This window comes from Equus przewalskii, chromosome 4 (genome assembly GCF_037783145.1).
Source record: "Equus przewalskii isolate Varuska chromosome 4, EquPr2, whole genome shotgun sequence".
Lineage (NCBI taxonomy): Eukaryota > Metazoa > Chordata > Mammalia > Perissodactyla > Equidae > Equus > Equus przewalskii.
The window spans coordinates 58575883-58594580 of NC_091834.1; the positions used below are offsets into that span (position 1 = coordinate 58575883).

General features: G+C 42.0%; 1 long non-coding RNA gene across 1 annotated transcript in view; it reads left to right on the top strand.

Moving 5' to 3' along the window:
* The window catches only part of LOC139083120 (uncharacterized), a 29378-nt gene extending 13604 nt beyond the window's left edge, over positions 1 to 15774 (top strand). Inside the window, exon 3 of the long non-coding RNA XR_011539691.1 lies at positions 15460 to 15774. This is a non-coding gene — a long non-coding RNA (uncharacterized lncRNA). The remainder of the gene's footprint in view (positions 1 to 15459) is intronic.
* Positions 15775 to 18698: the final 2924 nt, after the last annotated feature.

The following is an 18698-nucleotide window of genomic DNA, read 5'->3' on the forward strand; positions in this document are numbered from 1 at the left end:
GAAACTAGCTTATAATCTCGCAAATGAAAGTGATCTCTCTCTTAGTCTGCTGGGCTGCCACAACAGGATCCCACAGACTGAGTGGCTTAAACAACAGACTTGTTTGTCACAGTTCTGGAGGCTGGAAGTCCTAGGGCAGGGTGCCCACATGGTTGGATTCGAGTGAGGGCTTTCTTCCTGGCCTGCAGACAGCCACCTTTTCCGTGTCCTCATGCGGCAGAGAGAGAGGGAGCAAGGCTTTTGTTGTCTCTTCTTATAAGGACACTCGTCCCATCGTGAAGATCCCACTCTTACGAACTCATCCAGACCTAATCACCTCCCGAAGGCCCCTTCTCCAAATGCCATCACATTGGCGGTTAAGGCTTCAGCATATGAATGTAGGCAGAACACAAACATGCAGTTCATAACAGCATCTCATCGTTGTTTTTGTTTTATGATTTTAAAATTTTATTTAATTGTAAATTTCTTAAATTGAGGTAACATTGGTTTATAACACTATATAAGTTTCAGGTATACAACATTATAATTCACCTTCTGTATATACTACAGTGTGCTCACTACCAAAACTCTGGTTTCCATCCCTCACCATACAACTGACTCCCCCTTACCCATTTCGTTCTCCCTCCGCCCCCTTTCGCCTCTGGTAACCATCAATCTGTCCTCTGTATCTATGTGTTTGTTTCTGTTTTGTTTGTTCTTTGTTTTTTATACTCCACATATGAGTGAGATCATACAGTATTTGCCTTTCTCCATCTGACTTATTTCACTCAGCATAATAACCTCAAGGTCCATCCATGTTGTCTGAAATGGCAAGATTTCATCTGGGTTTTTTAATGACTGAACAATATTCCATTGTGTGTGTATATATATATATATATACCATATCTTCTTTATCCATTCATCCATCAATGAATACTTAGGTCGTTTCCAAACCATCAACAAAATGAAAAGACAACCAACCTACTGGGAGAAGATATTTGTTTGTTTTTATTTATGAATCTTTTATGTGTTTATTTGCCATTTGTATTTAGTTTCCATTAACTGCTTGATTAGCTTCTTTATCCTTTTTCCTATCGTATTGATTAATAAGACCTTTTCAATTTTAAAGAAATTAGTCCTGTGTCACATATATTGCAAATATTTTTCTGAATCAACCATTTGTCTTTTGATTTAGTTTATATGGGTTTTGAGCATAAATTTTAAATTTTTATATAATCAAAGATATCAGACTTTTTCTTTATGCCTTCTTGTTTTGTTTAGAAAGGTCTTTTCTTCTTCAAGATTTACAAATTCAAGGATAAGTTTTTCTCCCTTTTCTTGAGGCATGAACTGTTGCTTAAGTAGATCATGAGAGTAATTCCTCTCAGGGTGACTTAATCAATGTTTTCCTTAATCCACACACTGGAAATTTTGGCCTTAAATATAATAACAGTGGTGGAGACTTGAAAAATTGTTGTTTCCAATACTTCATCAGGACTTCTCCCCATACCCCTTCTCTCATGTTGTGTTAGACAGTTGGTAAGTATCTGTGAGAATGAGAGTGAAAAAGACAAATAGTACCTTGGTATTATTATGGAAATAGTTTTGACCTTACATACCATCTAGAAGGGTCTCAGGGACCACCCCCAAAGGGTAAATATTGTGACACATATTATTCTAAGCCAGAGGTCCCCAAATATTTTCCTGATGACAGCTACTTTTGACTTCTCTGAAGTCCTCAGAGAAGGCAGGGAGGCAAGTACACCTGTGTGTGTGTGTGTGTGTGTGTGTGTGAGAGAGAGAGAGAGACAGACAGACAGACAGGAATGGGTGTGGGGTGGTTATGGAGATCTGATGACTACTCCCTTCTCCACTTGGGGTCCCTAAAAATCATGGTAGATAGAATGATTGAGCAAGTTAGGGAGAGAGGTGGAGGAAAACACAAGGATGCTACATGAAACTGGTATGAGAGGGCCGACTTGGAAATGACCCAGGAAGACTTGGAACTCTATTAGTTATAAATATCATAGTCTTTTAAAAAACAAATACTGCTGAAGTATTCTTAGCGTGGCATGTCCCATTCTGGAAATTTCAGGCAGTTACAATCTGGTATCACGTAGCACATCAGCATTGTCTCTTCTGCAAATTTCTGAAAATAAAAAGAATTGGCTGAAAAACTCCTAATGTCTCCATCAGTTTGTAATCAGTGAATACAGTAAGTGCAGGAGGTTGATGACTGTTTGCAGAGTACGTTATTTTATACATCTTGTGGGAGAGGTTGAGAGGATTCTGTTTAAAAAGGCTGCCCTAATAAATGATTTACCAGGGCAGCCAAAGATCAAAGAAATTGCTCAGAAATTGCATCTCAGGGCACCTAAAATTGTAAGTTTATGGAAGTTCCCCAGAACCCCAAACCTTTTATGACTTTTATATTAGCTAACCACTAAATTTTCAAAGCAATGTGACTGCCATGGGTTTTAATAAGAGCTGCAAGGCTCAATCCCTCCTCCCTTTGATAAATGGAAGGGTGATGCTGCCGAGAGACGATTTGAAAATATGGCAAATGTCTTGCAAGATATAACATGGAAAGAGGCTCAGGCTGGATGGTGGAAATTTTGAATTCTGATGAGAAAAAATATTGACCCTAAACAAATCCCACATACCTTGTAACAAAATGATAGGAATTCTGCCTGGGACATCGTCTCTGAGCTGGAGTCTGCATAGCAAGAGCACCGCGAGGAGGCAAAGGAGCTCCAGAGTTTGGAAACTGAATTTAGTGACTTCAAGCAGGTGGGCACCAATCACTCTTGCTCATTGTTTTTCAGTTATAAAAGTTCCCCAGCACCCTCCGGACTTTAGAGAGCTTCCCTGGAGCTAACTGATGTCCCTCCTCCCAGACAAGCCATGGTCCAGTCTGAAAATGGAGAACCAAAAACAGGTAGGATGGTAGTTCTCAAGGTGTGTTCCAGGGACCCTTTGGGGGTGGTCCCTGAGGCCCTTCCAGCCGGTATGTAAGGTCAAAACTATGTTCATAATAACACCAAGGTACTGTTTGTCTTTTTCATTCTCATTCTCACATAAGTGACCACCAACAGGATGAGGGAAGAACCACCCTGCTGAACGCCGCTCAGATTTCAGAATCATGAGCAAACAAAATGGTGGTTGTTTTAAGCCACTGAGTTTTGAGGTGGTTTGTTTTGCAGCCATAGATAGTTGGGATAGGCAGATCAGGCATGCATGTTGATGTTGGTAGTATTGGTGATCTTGATTGCGGATCACTGTAATTTTTTTCAACCATCTGAAGCCTGAATCTGGGTGTCACTAGGGAGAGCAGGCAAAGGGATTACTCACAGGGACAGAGATCAGAATGACTGATTTCCTGACATGTTGATAGCTCGAATCAGAGAGTGAGGCCATAATCCAGTCATGGTTCCACCCTCAAGGACAGAGCCAAAGGTAGTTACTGACACTCTAAGAAGATCTCTTCTGATGAATAACTTTGAGGAAATTCCTAGTGATGATGTTGACAATGATGGTATGAGAAAGAGGATGATGGCAATGAGGATGATAAGAATGATGAGGATGATGGTGGCAATGGCAACGATGATTATGTAGTAAGAACGGAACATGGTCCAGGGACTCCAGAGTCCTGAACCAAGAGAAATAACTACTGCTGTAATGGTGAGAGTGTAGGCTTTGGAGTCAGAAAACCTGGTCCAAGTCCTGGCTTCACAATTTTGGACAAGTCATGCCTCCCATCTGAAATTCAGTTTCCTAACTGCTATAATGGGAATAACTGTACTCCTTGCCCTTTCTCCTAACAAAGTTTTCATGAGGGTCAAGTGAGAGTATGTGAAAGTGCTCTATAAACTGTAAAGTACTATGCAAAAAGGAAGAATATTAAGATAAGAGATATGAGACAGTTGCTCAAAGTAATCTTCCCTGTAATTAAGCAGTTCTGAGAAAACACAGAGCAGATGATTAAAGACTTTTCTGCAGGAAGCTTTTGAGTTTGCCTGTGGGAGTTACTGAGCTTGCTGCCCCATACAGCTGTTATCCAAGGAAAGGTAACGTGGCTCAGCAAATAAGCCCAGGATCATGTTCCCCGATGTCTGGAGAGTGTGGCATTTTCTGTTCTGCTTACCAGCATTACCTAAAAACTAGTCAATATTTCCTAGACATTCAACACTGTGCTAGAAATTGGGGATGGGGCAGAAGAAGAAAAAGTAGCTCCTTCTTCTCTGGCTTGTCTGTGGTAGGCAGAATAACGATTCCCTGAAGGTGTCCATGTCCTGATCCCCGGAACCTGTGACTATGTCAGGCTACGTGGCAAAGGGGAAATAAGGGTGCAGATGGAATTATGGTTGCTAATCAGCTGACCTTGAGATGGGAGATTATCCTGGGGTATCCCCAGGTGGGCCCAGTGTAATTACAAAGTCCTTAAAAGTGGAAGGGGGAGGCGGAAGAGGGAGAGGCAGAGAGATGGCAGCATGAGAACGACTCAACCCAATGTTGCTAGCTTTGAAGACGGAGGAAAAGGCTCTGAGGCAAGGAATGTGTGCGGCCTCTAGAAAGCAGGAAAAGGCAAGGAGATGGATTCTCGTCTAGAGCTTCCAGAAGGAACGCAAGCTTACCAACACCTTGATTTTAGCCAGTGAGATCTATTTCATGTTTTTGACCTCCGTAACTATAAGATGATAAATTTGTATTGTTTAAGCCACTACCTTTGTGGTAATTTGTCATGGCAGCTATAGAAAATTAATATATTGCCCGAGAGCATCCTAGGCAAGCTACCTTTGTGGGAGGATTGGGCAAAAGAATGGGAGGTTTGACCCAATGCCACAGATGATGTCAATAGAACTTTAGTTCCATTTGTCATGATAAGTTCAAAGACCTGACCCAGCAGGCAACAAGTAAGGTCTGCAAATTTTTCCATTTGTGAAGCTACAGTTGTATGCACAGGAAGTAATATCAGCACCAATGGTCAAGCTGTATACAATTTATCATCTGACGTTGATGTATTGACTTATCTGGTTTCTGTCTGTCTTCCCCTCACTAGAATATAAGCTTTTTCAGGTTCACTGCTATAGCTTCAATGCTTAAAATAATACCTGGGTCATAATAAGTGCTCAATAGTTTTTCATTAACGAATTCACTCATTCAACAGATTTTTGTTAAGACTATGCATCAAGACTAGAAAATAAGTTAATTGTAGGCAGGGATTTGTAACTGTTTTGTTAACTGCTGTATTTCTGTGCATAAAACAGTACCTGGCACTCAATAAGCATTTATTGAATGGATGAAAGAATGATTTAAATGAATGAATGATTTAAAGAATGAAACATAAAAGCCCCTTGCTCTTAAGGAGTCCATAGTCTAGTAGATTTTGGTTTCAGATTTGTTAATATAGCCACTTACACCAAAATTGAATTTGCTTTCTTCTTCATAATTTCCAATCATTGGGAAAGATTTGTCAAGTCAATGTGTTGTGGGAGAGGAGAGGTGAAGGCATGGAGAAGGGTCGGGGAAATAAAACAGAGTTCTAAGTGGATGATATTTTTTGCCAGGTAATATGACTTGTCTAGACAGAGTATCTATTTTCTGAAACAATTTCTATTTTTATTATTTTTACAAATGTACATTATTTGTAATTTTACTGTATTACGTGCCTTTTGTAACAGAGTCAAGAAGCAATAGATTCCCCCGCCCCCTCAGTTCTGCTCCAACCCCCCTCAGAGGTAACCACCTTTCAGAGTTTGGTCTATATTCCCCCCTAGTCAAATGTCCTAGAACGCACCTCATTTTCAGAACTACTTAAAATAAGTGTAGGCCTAGACCTTGACATGATACAAAACTGTTGAGAAAAACAATTTAAAAACATATACTAAAAATAATATGAAAGACAACCATGTAACAGAAATCCCTAGATAGGAAAAATCATTTTTTAAACTGCTGTGATTTGTACAATAGCTGGTTTTCCCATGCTTTATATTTTTGTCCCCTTAAGTTTTTTCATATCACGAAATTGGAGACTCAAGTCTATTTGCCTGAGAATTAACAAATAGGCCTCTATTACTATAAAAAAAGGAAAAGAACCTTTTCTGACATTTACAGAAATGATATTTTTGTGAAAAGTTGGATAAAGTACTTTGAAAAACTTTGTGTTTGTAGCAATATAGAGAGGTGGGGTTATCTGTCACTATCAGCCTAATGATTCTCACCCATGATTGACCTCGGAACCCCCAGAAGAAAGACATGTCGGCAAACCAGGACCGAAGCCCAGTCAGTGATCTTATGGCTGTCCTAGAACTTCTCTGCCACTCACATTTCCTCCTAACCCTGTGAAGTCCTGACATTTAAAGCCTAGGTTTATACTATAACAATAATTAATATTCGTATCTCACTTAACTGTTTACAAAGTGATTTCCCACTTACTTTCCTATTTGAACTTTGAACTTCCCAAAAGTTGTGTATTATTGCTCTTGTGGTGACTGTTGGCTCCCATTTCTCAGATGAGGAAACTGAGGTTCAGTGAGCTTAAATGACTTGTCCAAGATCATAAGGTCAGTTAGCAGCAGGACATCTACCTTCAAATCTCTTGCCTTTTCCTTGAAGCAATGTTGATCCCCAGAAAAGAAACCTCAGGTCATAATCTCCTGCCATTGTCATTAAAATTCTCACCAACTTGTTGGAAGAAAATTAGACATGGTGTTTTATTTCACTGTATTTTTTCATGTAGCCAGTATAAAGTGTCCAATGTCCCTCTGAGGTGTCTCTTAAAATAGAGAATGGACTTGCTTAAGAGGGAATACCCAGGATGTTCAGGTGGCCACCTCTGACTCCCCACCGCCCTCACTCCAAGCCCTGACTGGGGCCCTGGACAGTGTGTTGCACATGAATCCAGAGCTATGAACTCCTACTTTGCTTAATTAGGCACAGAGGGTCCCCATGGCATGTTTGCCAACATCACTCACCTCCATTCCCTCTTCCCCTGGCCTGCTGTCCCATTGTCCACACCACCCTTGCCTCGGGCCAGAAAGGCAGGCAAGTGGGCCTGACACTAGGAACTTTGCAAAGCTCAGTAGAGTTTAACGGCAGGTCTGCGTAGATGGGAGGCCTGAAGGTAGAACCGCTAGGCTCTCCTGGAAGGTATGTCAGGCTTCAAGTTTCAAGTGGTCTGGCTCATTAGCTCCATTTGTGCTCATGGTTGGGAGCAAAGCATTATGGGAAAGCCCTGCAGTGAATAAATACGAGATGGGGTCAGGGGAGCTGAGTAAGTCCTGTCTCCGCCACCAACTAGCTAGAACCCGCCTAACCTCTGAGATTCTCTTTTATCATGAAGATGAAGTGGAGGCAGCATTATCTGCCATTCCTGGTATTTAAGATTGTTATAATGATGCAATGAAAAAAAGTTTGCGAAGACACTTTAAAAACTCTAAAGCACCAAAATAACATCTGTTTGGGTTGTTGTTGTTGTCGGTTTGTCTTCCAGATAGAAATCTCTGCCCATAAAAATCTTCCACAGTAAAGGGGCACTGATACAAACACATGGCTGCTCTCCATTGCCTCATCACCTGCGTGCCCCTTAGGACAGCTCACCAGTGAATTCCTTTTCTCTCCTTTCCCTCTACCTACTTGAGTCCTTTCCCTGATGACTTGTCTTCGTACCAAGTTTTAGTCGTCCTTCCCAAGTCATCTGAAGAGAGCTTGAGAAAGACCCATTTAATGGATGGGGAAACAACTACAGGGTGAAAAAGAGATTTCCCTTCTCTTCCTGCTAATTTTAGCAACGCTGCTCAGACTGCTACTCTGAGTTACTAAAGTTGGAGTTTTATGTCAGGGACTGGATTTTATCTCCCAATATGTATTTTCTCTTCTTCTCTAATTACAGAACCTTTAGCTGGGCACACGGCTGCTGAATTAAAGACCACATTTCCCAGCATCCTTTGAGTGTGGCCATGTAACTTGAATTCTGGCCAACGGGAGGTGAGCCAAAGTGACGTGTCCAAATTCTGGGACACACACTTAAAAGCAAGGCACACAAACTCTCCTATCCTTTCCCCTTCCTGTGGGGTGGAATACTGATGTGACGGTGGTCACTGGAACAGTCATCTCAGACCACAGGATGGAAGCCACGTGTTAGGGATGACAAATAAGACATTAGAAGCAGCCTGGGGCCCTGACCCTGCTAAGCCATCCTATCTTTGACACAAGACGGAGAAATGAAGTTCTCTCTGGTTTAAGCAACTGTATTTGTGGGTCTCTTGTAATAGCAGCCTGACATACATCATAACAGAGGTTATAAGAGGAACACTTCAAGGTCTACAGCTTCATACTTTTTGAGCTTGGGAAGTTCCATGTTTCCTCTGGATCTTGGTCTAAAATAGGAAAAATTCACAGAGGCTCACCTACGACTTCCTCTTTCCGTGTTAGTGTTTGCTATCATTATTACCGTTGTTGTTGTTGTCCCCATTAACATTGCTTTAAATAAGCCACACACATGAGCATGAGCAACAACAAGAGCACCAACAAAAACTGATTAAGTTGAACTTCATCAAAATTAAACTTTTGTGCATCAAAGGACATTATGAAAGTGAAAAGACAACCTACAGTAAGGGAGAAAATATTTGTAAATCGTAGGTCTAAGAGTCTAATATCCAGAATATATAAGGAATCCTTATAACCCAACAACAAAAAGATAAACAACCCAATTAAAAAGTGGGCGAAGAACTTAAATAGACATTTATTTCTCCAAAGAACCTATACAAGCACAGGAAAGGATGCTCATCATCATTAGTCACTAGGGAAATGCAAATCAAAGCCACGGTGAAACGCCATTTCTCACCCACTAGAATGGCTTAATTTAAGAAAAAAAAAGTAAAATAACAAGTGCTGGCTAGGATGTGGAGAAATTGGAATCCTCATACACTGATAGTGGGAATGAAAATGACTTAGCTGTTGTGGGAAGCAGTTTGGTGGTTCCTCAAAAAGTTGAACACAGAATTACCATATGACCCAGCCATCCTGGTCCTAGGTATATCCCCAAAGAACTGAAAACAGCTACTCAAACAAGTGAACATACATGTTCATGGCAGCACTCGTCACACTAGCCAAAAGGTGGAAACAATTCAAATGTCCGTCAACAGATGAATGGATAAACACATGGTTACATACACATACAATAGAATATTATTCAGCCGTAATAAGGAATGAAGTGCTGATACATACTATAATGCAGATGAGCCTCAAAGATATTATGCTAAATGAAAGAAGTCAAACATAAAAAAGTCAGACACTGTATGATTCCATTTATTGGAAGTATCTAGAATGGGTAAATTCATAGAGACAAAAAGTAGATTGGTGGTTGCCAGGGGCTGGAGGAAGAAAAGAATAGGGAGTAACTGCTTAATGGGGCTTACACTGCTTTGGGATGCTGAAAGTGTTTTGGAACTAGGTAGACGTGGTGGCTGCATATTTTGAAGGTACTAAATGCCACTGAATGGTTCACTTTAAAATTAAAATGGTTAATTTTATGTTATATGAATCTTACCTCCGTTTAAAAGAAAAAAGCCGTGGGCCCCAAAGCAACAGTAATGTCGTTTGTTTCCAGAAAGATGCCCATTGGTGTAGGAGTCTGCCTGAAACAAGACGCTAAGCTGCCTGAGCAGCTAGGCCGCTAATGAATGCCTCTCCTCCCCAAGAAGCAAACGCTCCTGCTGCTCCCAGCTGTTTGGTAGGCTCCGACCTGCTACTGTCAGGTAGCATTGGTCGTACAGGTATCCAGGGGACTGGAGCCCCCTTGCTCTTCCTGAGTCCTTCTTTATTACGTCAATGGGAACATGACCACGGCTCTGAGGCAGAAACTCGCAGATGGACATTTGGGCTGTGGAGGGACTCCCACCAACAAGTCTGGTTGTAAACCCAACTTTGTCACACATTCGCTCCGTATTTCTGAGAAAGACAGTTTTTCTGAGACTCAGTTTCTTACTTTAAAATGGGACTAATTAACATTTTCCTTAATTAATTTCAATATCCAGAAACACATCGCTTCTCAAAACCTCCCTTGCTACCACCCTGGTTCAAGTCACTGTCATCCTTTCCTTGATGAAGGCAGTGGTCTCCTAACTGGTTTCTCTCCTTCTGCCTTCACCCCCTCCCAACCTATGTTATGCTGCTATAAGACTGGTCCTTTCAAACATAAGTCAGACTATGTCACTCCTCTACTCAAAACCCTCCAGAGCTCTCATCTCAAGGAAGGTAAAAGCCAAGTCTTTACACTGGCCTTCAAGGTCCTACATGATGGGATTCTTGCTTCCACCCTGGTCTTATTTCTTACCTCCTTGCTCACTCCCCTCAGCACCTCAATGGTCTCTTTTCCATTCCTGCCTCAGGGCCTTTGCACTTGCTGTTTTCTTTACCTGGAAGGTTGCTCCTGCCCTGAGCTCCTCCAGATCTCCGCTCAAATGTCATTTTACCATGAGGTCTTCCCACCCTGGCGTTCCCTATTCTCCTTCCCTACTTAGTTTTTGTTTCATATTATAATACGGTTAGCGCTATTCAACATTTAACACCAAACAAACATAGTTTTGTTTATCTATTTGTTTTTTATTTGTCTCCCCCTAAAATGTAAGTTCCATGAGCTGTTTTGTTCCCTGCCGTATCTAGAGTGCCTAGAATAGGGCCTGGAACACAGTAAGCGGTCTATAAGTATTTACCAAATGAATGAACGAGTTCTTTTGAAGCTTGAAAAGACAATGAATGTGAAGGTACTATACAAATTTGCAATATTTTACTATTCATATCAAAGTGAAATTTATAGGCTGGCCCCGTGGCTGAGTAGTTAAGTTTGCATGCTCTGCTACACGGCCCAAGGTTTCGCCAGTTCAGATCCTGGGTGCGAACCTAGCACCACTCATCAGGCCATGCTGAGGCGGCGTCCCACATGCCACAACTAGAAGGATCCGCAACTGAAAATATAGAACTATGGACTGGGGGCTTTGGGGAGAAGAAGGAAAAATAAAATCTTAAAAGAAAAATGAAATTTACTTCAACAAAGCCTATACTAGTAGGATTTATGATAGTTGGAGAAAATAAATAATAAAAATTAAAATTTTCACGATTCAGAAAACTTCCATAAACTCAAAAGGTTATTTTAGGATCCAAAAGAGCGTCTGTTTTTAGACCTTCGTCATTAGTCGTCTTCCCAGAACTCATTCCATCAGCCTTCACGGAATGGTCTTCAGATGGGCAGCTTCCTGGTATGTGTAAGTCGAAGGAGTCTGGGTATTTCATAGCCTGTGTGGGATTTTACAGACATATCAAATTGGCTTTTTTATTTGCTACTGCAAAAATTTAAATTAGGAATGAAAGTAATTTGGTTCACTGAAAATAAAAAACTAAACTCAAAATAGGGGGAAAAAAAGGGCCAAATCACACAGAGGTCAGGCCTGCCAGGAAGGTTCCTTCTTAAAATCTTATAAATAGAAGGTAATTTCTAAAATGTCAAGGGTTTCTCGGCTCAATTAAAATTATTTGTAGCACAAATGGTTGAGACCAGGGAGTGCTTTAAAGCATGGAAATGCAGTAACAAGAATAAGAAGCAACTAGGTTATTGTTGTTCAGGAGAAATCTTATTTAACTGTTGAAGAATTTCAATCATGTCGGATGCCAGAAAGGGCCCGTTATAAAGGGAAGTGGAGCTGTTTCCTCCTGCTTCCGCTTAGAAATAGGAAACAGCCAAAAGCCGTCTTGCAATGGAAACAACTTCATTTCCCATGTCCATCTGGAAGAAAGAGCCATAACTCAAAGAACACACATTTAGGACAGGTTGGAGAATGGCTGTGAAGCTTCGGTCCTGAGCTAAGAGCATATAACTTCTTTCTAAATATGTTTTGGACTGTCATCTACTAAAGGATGAATTTTGCAAATATTATGAACTTAGCCATTTGGGAAGCAAAAACAAATATCGGGTAGACCCGGCTTTTGTCATAGATAAATAGTTCTTTACATTCAAGCCCAGGAGGATTCAGAGCAACCTTGCAAAGTCCAATGAAGTGTCAACTCAAGCCGTAGGCATTATCATTTATTGTCAGCATAGACTGTCCCCACTTACGGCCATAATCGGAAAAATCACTGATGATTGATACTGACGGCAATGATGATTACTCTTGCAATAAGCTTAATTAAAATAATGAAGTGCTATTGCAGGCGATTTAGCTGCGGTACGGGTGGGATAACCTGCCACAAGGAAGCCACCGGCCAGCATGGCACTCATATTTCAACCCTGACACAACTGGGGAGCCCTGGAGGCACTGTGTCTGATTTACCTGGTCCCTTCCCTTCTCTCTTAGGCCCACAGGTCCTCATCCCTCTTGCACACCTAATAGCTGAAATAGTGCAATGACAAGAGGTCTGTTACTCACTTCAGCTGCAAATCCGGCCCAGCAGATGTTTGGGACTGTCTCCTCCCGGTCACCCTTCCCATGGAGCTGCTTACCAAACTCCGTGGGGATGACAAGTTAAGCTATGTGCTTCCCCACCACTGGCAACCTATCCAATCAAAGGTGAGGGAAATCCTGCCGAGAGAAATGCTTCTGACCTCCTGGAACACCAGCTCTGAAAGCTGACCCTCAGCTGGCCTATACCATCAGCGCATTTTTCTTCCCGGAGCTTCTTGCTGCTTTCTTTGCTGTATTCCTACAGCACCTGGGATGTGGAGGAGAGAGGAGGAGAAAGAATAAAAACCTTTGAGGGACTTTTGAACCACCCAGAAGGCCAGCCTCAAACCCAGCCCTGAGTCCCGTCCACATAATTGGTGGGGGCCTTAAAAACACAAACAGCTCTCATCCACAGCGGGAAGATCAAAGGGACATTTACCCACTCACTTAACTTAGAAAAAAATAAAACACCCAGCACAAATTGTGGGCTTTTAACTATCTTGTGGGACCAAAAACCTAATCAGAGTGCGGAGGACTATAAACATGTGGGAAGGGAAGCAGACAGTCATTAAAGTCTGATTGCGAGCCCAGCAGCGCTGATGGGGCCTGATGGCCCACCTCCTTGCAGAGGGATCCGGGTGAGAGCGTGGAGCCAGTGAGCAAAATCAGCCTTGAACATCTCTCCTTCACATGTAGAAGAGTTTGGAGCCATACGGGCCACTACAACTTGTTTCCTTTCAAGAGAAAATTTGGCCTCAGGAGTTCATGGAATTTTTTTCCTTCTGCTCACTGAAGAAACATTCATTGCATGCCTATTGGAGACAAACAGAAAAGGGCAGACTCTCACATCGCATACCACAGCAACAGTCTCTGGCTATGAGGAACTGGGATTTGTTTCATTTATTCATTCAACAAATATTCATTGAGCATCTACTATATGCCAGGCTCTGTTCTGGGTGCTGAGGACGTGGCCATAAGACAGACAGAGATCCTTGCCCTGATAGAACTTAGATTCCAGTAGAGAGAGATACACAATAAACAGATAAGCAAAATGTGAGTATGTCAGATGGGGAAACATAATGTAGAAAAGGAGGACAGGAAGTACGTGTGGGGGTGGGCTTCAATCTTAGAGAGGACAGCCAGAAAAGACCCCACTGAGAAGGAGACACTTGAGTAGACACCTGAGTGTGTGCTTCTTAGAAACACTAGGATTGGAATCAAGGAAAAATATCAGGACAAGTTATTAAAAGAAGATTTATGGAATGCCACCCTGTGCCAGGCACAATGCTGGCCACTTTACCTGTGTTAGCTCTGTAATTTAATAGTGCCTTCTGTTGGCACTCATCTAATTGCAACAAGTTTACAATCAAGGTCAAATGTACTAAGGCCAATGCCTCAGGGTGTCTGTCATCCCAACTCGGAAGTCCTCTTCGCGTCTACATGACTCAAAGGAGTCACTCTTGGATTAAGGTCTTGCCTGCGGCAGAGCAAAACACATATTTCCTGGACCCTCTACCACTAGTCTATTAATTTTTCTATAGATTGCATCACTGCTGGCACCATTAACATTTTCAACTGGGTAGGTCTTTGTTGTAGGGACTGTCCTGTGTGTTGCAGGATGTTGAGCAGCATCCCTGGCCACCACTCAGTAGATGTCAGTAGTACTCACCTTGCAACAATCAAAGACGTCTCCAGACTTTGGCCTGAGGGGCAAAATCACCCCAATTGAGAACCAGTGACCTAATGTGAACTGAATTAACTTTGAAAATACATGTATTTAAGAGAAACTTGAGAAACCTCAGCACTGATTCAGCAGCATTCATTCATCCACTCTTCGGCAAGCCCCTCCTATGGTCCAGGTGCAGGATGTTGAAACTCGATTGGCTCACACCTATGTCCTGCCACCTGCCCGTACATAGTGAGTCCCTCCCCTTTGGCCTTCCTGCCACAAGTCTGCCCCCTGCCACACCCTAGGCATCTTCCATACAGTTTCTTTAATGAGATCTGATGCTATCACTCCTCTCTTTAAAAGCCTTCGACACTCTTATAAAATAAAATCCTAATGTGATGATAATAAAATCATCACATCCCAGACCCTTCACAGTCTGGGCTCAACCTACCTGCTAGCCTCATCTCCATGGTCCACTGCCTCACCTAATGCTCTAGCCTCCCCGCCTTCCCATTTGGTCTGTGTGTCCCAACGAGGTCACGTCCTCTTGCCCTGACCACACTTTCCCCTCTGCCTCGGCTCCACTTCCTCACTTTTAAGTAACAAAGACTTACTTACCCTTTAAGGGCCAGCTTTAAGTGCATCTCTTCTGCTAAGTCTTTCCCAATGTTCTTCTTTCAAAACGAATGAGTCTGGAACTACATTCCCATAGCACCTTGATCATACTTCTAACGCCGCCTTGTATCTCAGCTCATCCATCTGTCCATCCATCCATTGAGCCATACACCCATCCAACAAACGTTTGTTGAGCACTACTATGTGCCAGGCACTCTTCTAGACCCTGGGGATTGAGATGTAAACAAATCTGGCAAAAATCTCTTCCTTTGCTGAACTTATTCACATTCTAGAGATGGAGCTAGAAAACAAAACAAATAACTAAATATGTGTCAGATGGTCATGGTGTCAGGCACTACACTAGGTTCTGGGAGAAATGAGCTGGGCCCAATCCCTGCTTTCAAGGAGCTTATGATCACGGGAGTGAGGAGGTGGGGGGAAGTAAGAGGTGGGAGAGTAGCAGTTGGGGGGTTGGGGCTAAAGGAGGAAAGAGCACTTAAATACTATGCCCAAGCATGAGGAGTCCCCAAGGTCACAGAGAGATCAGTGAGACACGCCTGAAACCTTGGGGAAGGCTGCAATATTGAAACTTCTGATGTAAGCTTCAGGAGAACCTTCTCAGAGGGTTAGGACATTTATAGAGTAGAATGCATCTCATGGAGGCCCAGCCTCAGATGGAAGAAAAAGAGTTTGTAGAAATCGTTAGGTGGAATCCCCATTCAAACTGCCTCAGGCCAGAATTTTTCCTTTTGTTTCAAGGTAACAAGAAGCCACATCCTGATTCGCATCCTCCTCCCAAAACCCTGCAACTTCCTGAATTCCCGTGCTCCTCAGGCGGGACTTCCTGTTGGAGATGGAGCTAAAGAAGCTGAAAAACTCCTCCATCCTTCCTAAGATAGATCTCATTTATGCATGAGGTCAGACAAATTTCCCTAATGCTGCCCTTGAGGGGATATCCAGGGATAACAAAGGCTGTCTTCCATGCCTCTCCCCGAATCCAGATGTAAACCAGAAAACATAAAATAAAAAGCCAAAAATCATTCCAAAAAGTCGACATTAAATTGACAAAAAGACCACGTGTGTTCTACTTGGCCTGTTTTACATGGTTTGTCTGAATTCTCTCCCACCTCCCCATCCTGCCAAGACATCAGGGACGTATTGACTTTCATTTCCTTGAAATAGTTAATTTTTGCAACCAAGGTTCCAAACAGGAGGTTTAAACTGGGGATCCGCTCACTCTGTGTGTAGGTCATTTAAGAGCTCAATCTCATCTTTGAAATATAGATTAGCCAGGAGAGTATGAGTTCAGCATTTCTATGTAATGTTGTTTCATTGATCCTGCAGGCCAACTGGACATGGCTTCAGACGGATACCTAAAAATTAGTTTTAAAACTTTCCCATCTTTTCATATTTTATAACCTGTCAGAAAATCAATTATGGACTCTGCCCCCTTTCAACACTTGGTTCCATAGGAGCCGACGTTTAACCAAAGCAAGGTTCTTTTCTCTCCTTTACAAAAAGCAACAGACAAGTTCAGAGTGAATGATGACTTCAGGGAAATTCTTGGATTTGTAAAGATTTAGAGATGAATTGAATAGCTTTGTCCTGCCAAGTCCAGAGCTTGGGTTTCTCTCTCTCCTGTGCAATAACCAGAGACTGACTTCTCTAAACCCTGGGAAAAATCAAGGATCCAGATGTTCCTGCTGTGGGAATCCAGCCATAATTTGAACTTGTCAAATATCTTGATCTATTTCTTCAAGCCTGGTGAATCACAAAGGGCTTTCTCCAAAACCCACCCTACCTCTTGTGCACACACATATACATGGAGCACAGTCTCTCAGGTTTAAAAATATTTTTTCAGGGGCTGGCCCTGTAGCCTAGTGGTTAAGTTTGGCGCACTCCACTTCAGTGGCCCAGGTTCATGGGTTTGGATCCCAGGCGCGGACCCAGTGCTGCCTGTCAGGCCATGCTGTGTCAACATTCCACATAAAGTGAAGGAAGACTGGCAACAGACGTTAGCTCAGGGCTAATCTTCCTCAGCAAAAAATATGCATATTTTTTTCACTTTTTTGTAGTACAGGGAGATTTAAAGGCAAAGAAAAACATTAGGAGATACACCAAATCTTTTCTACTTTGTCTTGTCTGTGTTCTATACAATTTCTAATATAAAAATGTATTAATTTTATAAGACAAAAAAGTTGTATGTGTGTGTCTTTTTAAAATAAGAACTTAGGTAAAGTCACACTAAAATAACAACAACCCCTGTGGTGGAAAAAAGTGAAATTAATTTTGGCATCAGGTTAACAGTAAAATTCCAACTTCCGCAGCATGGAAGTTACTGAAGAACATATACATGCACAAATCACTGCTGAATGGCCATATTCATCCCAATGAACTAGAGTTCGTCCCATGAAAATAGGTGTATTAAGCATTCATGTTCAAGACACGTCGTGAGGAAGGAGGGAAAAGAGGAAGGACGAGAGAGTTCAGAAAAGATTAAAGTCCTGGGCTAGGAAGAAAGCGAATAAAAAGACGAGAAAATGAAGAGTCAGGAAAAGAAAGTGAATTGAGTCAGATGGCTGTGGAACCAATCAAGTGTTGTGTTCAGTGTAGGCAAATGCCAGTCGGCCTCACAGCCACATTTGTTGCAGTGAGTAGCAGCAGCGGAACAGTACCCCTCAGCTTTGGGAGTATCTATGGCGCAACTACATGTTACTCTTTACGTGGAAGTAAAACACTCGCTGTCTGTGATGTGCTGACATTTAATAACCAGAAGAGGCCCGGAAGAAAGACACCCACAAGCGGCTGCCTTTGGAATGTTGGCCACAGCTCACAGAATAGGGATGCCAATTACCTGCCTCTCTTTCCACTTTCTAATGAATTGTAGCCTGAAAACCAACAGCCAGCAGTCTACTCTCGGCCATCCCACTGGCTAACAGCCTGGGAAGTCTTGGGAAGAAGGTGATGCATTTAGCCCGGGGCTCAGGGAAAGTAAAGTGATTGCTGGTAGAAGGCAATGGGACACACACACACACACACGCGCGCGCGCGCACACACACAGCACGAGCATGCACACGCTGAATCACAGTGAACTTGACTTTACCTAGCAGACTAGCAAAGACTGTGTTCAATTTCTGCTTTGTGCCTACCTGTCTGGTTGGTTCTGAGAACTCAAGCTATTTATTTATTTATTTAATTGACATATAGTTGACACACAATATTATGTTAGTTTCAGGTGTTCAACATAGTGATTCAACATTTATATACTCTTCGAAATGATTACCACGATAAGTCTAGTAACCATCTATTGCCATGCAAAGCTATAACAACATTATTGACTATATTCCCTATATTGTATGTTATATCTCTGTGACATTTCTTCTTATCGCCTTTGCCAAATTTGCCAAGTCCCTGAAATGTGTCACTGGGCAAATTAATGCAGTTTGGTTTTTTCCCACTAAATGGAAGGAACCATATTATTTTCTTACACCCATTTGGCAGTGATGTTTTACCTTGGATGGGGGAAATGTCTAAACATCCTTCTACTTATTAGTTACAGAGATGCCTAATGTAGGCCTCACTCTCAAATCCAGCTCTCACTAGCAGTGGGACCCTGAGAGAGCTAATTTTACCTCTCTACCTGAGTTTCCTGACCGCTAAAATGCAGAAGATAATAGTATATATACCTCATGGAGCAGTTACAAGATTACCCAGGTTAACGAATGTGCAGTGTTTAGGAAAGTGCCTGGCATGAGTTTAGGGCTCTGTGCTCACTGTTATTATTTCAATCATCAACACATATTTTTAGTCCCTGTTATGTGCCAGGCATCATGCTGAACACCAGGAATAGAAAAGTGAGGATGTCTTTGGAGCTTATATTCCAGTGGAGTAATAATAAAATCCTAGTAAAAATATCAATAACAATGGCAGCTAATGTTTATTGGGAATATAATATGGATAATCTAATTTGATCTTCATAATAGGTAAGAATATTATCT